Genomic DNA, 2,180 nt, shown 5'->3' with positions numbered 1-2,180 from the left:
TGCCACAAGGATTGGTGCTGGATCCACTCTTTTTTTCATTTATATACATGATTTGGATGTGAACATAGGATATATTATTGCTAAGGTTGCAGATGAAACCAAAATTGGTGGTGTAGTGGAGAGCGAAGAAGGTTACTCCAGATTACAACGGGATCTTAATCAGATGGGCCAAGGGGCTGAGACGTAGCAGATGGAATTTAAATATGATAAAAAGCATAGTCAGTCAGGCAGCATCCGAGGAGCAGGAGGGTCAGCGTTTCGGGCATAAGCCCTTCATCAAAACTATGGGAATTGGGGAAAGGGGACTGAGAGATAAATAGGAGGGTGGGGATGGCAGTGGGGGGAAGGTAGCTGGGAAGGTGTTAGTCATATGCAGGTGGGGGCTGATAGTGATAGATCGGAGCAGAGGGGGAGCAGATAGGTGGGAATGAAGATGGACAGGTCGGACAGGTCAAGGGAGCAGTGCTGCGTTGGAGGGTTGTGATCTGGGATCAGGTGAGGGGAGGGGAGATTAGAAACCAATGAAGTCGATGTTGATGCCATGTGTTGAAGCATCCAAACGTGGAAGATGAAGCTTTCGTCCTACAGGCGTCAGGTGGCTTGGAGTTGGTGATAGAGGAGGCCCAGGACTTGCTTGTCCTTGGCGGAGTGGGAGGGAGAGTTGAAATGGTCGGCCATAGGGTGGTGGGGTTGTTGGGTGCAAGTGTCCCAGAGATGTTTCCTGAAACTTTCCACGAGTTGGCGTCCTGTTTCTCTGAGGTAGAGGAGACCACATCGAGAGCAACGGACACAGTAGATGAGATGTTTGAATATGCAGGAAAATTTTTGCTGGATGTGAAAATATCCTTTGAGGGCTTGGATGGGGATGAGCAGAGAGGTGTGAGCACAGATTGTACACCTCTTGGGGTGGCAAGTGAAGGTGCCGGGTGAGGATGGTCAGTAGAGGGGAAACGTCGCCTTAATAAATGAGTTGTGGGGGGAATGGTCTCTGCAGAATGCTGATAGAGGTGGGGAAGGAAATATATCTCTGGTGGTGGGGTCTGATTGTAGGTGGTGGAAATGGTGGAGGATAACACCCTGTATCCGGAGATCAGTGGGGATGAAAGTGAGGACCAGAGGGGTTCAATCATTGTTACGTTTAGAGGGATAGTGTTCAAGGGCAGAGGTTCAGGAAGTGGAGGAATTGTGCTGGAGTGCATGGTTGATCACATGAGAGGGGAAATTGCAGTTCTTGAAATAGGAGGCCATCTCGGGTGTCCTAGAGTGGAATTGCTCCTCCTGGGAACAGGTATAGCGTGGGCAGAGGAATTGGGAGTAAAGGTTCACGTTTTTATAGGTGGGGTGGGTGCTGGGAAGAGAAGTAGTCCAGGTAGCTGTGGGAGTCGGTGAGTTTGGAATAGAGTCTATGTTGCGTTGGTCACCAGAGATGTAGAGGGAGAGGTCCAGGAAGGGGAGGGAGGTGTCCGAGATGGTCCAGGTCAGGGTGAAATGTGTTAGTGAAGCTGTTGAACTGTTCAACCTCCTCATGGGAGCACAATGTGGCGCCGGTACAGTCGTCAATACAGTGGAGGAAAAGGTGGGGAGTGGTGCCAGTGTAGCTGCTGAAGATGGACTGTTCCACATATCCGAAGAAAAGGCGGGCACAGTTGGGGTCCATGCAGGTGCCCATATCTGAAGGAAGTGGGACGATTCGAAAGAAAAGTTACTGTGATTGAAGACCAGTTCCACCAGTCGAATGAGTGTGTTGGGGGAGGCTGTTTCGGTCGGGAGGAGAGAAGGATACAAAGAGCTTGGAGGCCTTCGCCGTGGTGGAAGGACATGTATAGGTACTGGATGTCCATGGTGAAGATGAGGCAATGGGGACTGGGAACCGAAAGTCATGAAGCAAGTGGAGGGTGTAGTTGTGTCGCAAATGTGTGTGGAGATCTCCTGAACCAAGGGGGACAGAATGGTGTTGAGATGTGAAGAGATAAGTTTGGTGGGTCAGGAACAGGTGGAGATGATGGGTAGAATGGAGCAGTCAGGCTTGTGGACCTTGCGTCGGAGGTAGAACCGGGTGGTGCAGGGTTCCTAGATTATGAGGTCGGAGGCTGTGTATGGGAGATCCACTGAGGTGCTGAGGTTGTAGATGGTTTTCGAAATGATGGTTTGGTGATGGACGTGAGATCATGGTCGAGGGG

Source organism: Chiloscyllium plagiosum, unplaced genomic scaffold (assembly GCF_037043375.1).
Source record: "Chiloscyllium plagiosum isolate Xiang-an unplaced genomic scaffold, Cpla_swu_hap1 HiC_scaffold_18, whole genome shotgun sequence".
NCBI classification, from domain to species: domain Eukaryota; kingdom Metazoa; phylum Chordata; class Chondrichthyes; order Orectolobiformes; family Hemiscylliidae; genus Chiloscyllium; species Chiloscyllium plagiosum.
Note: the sequence above shows the minus strand (reverse complement) of the source record.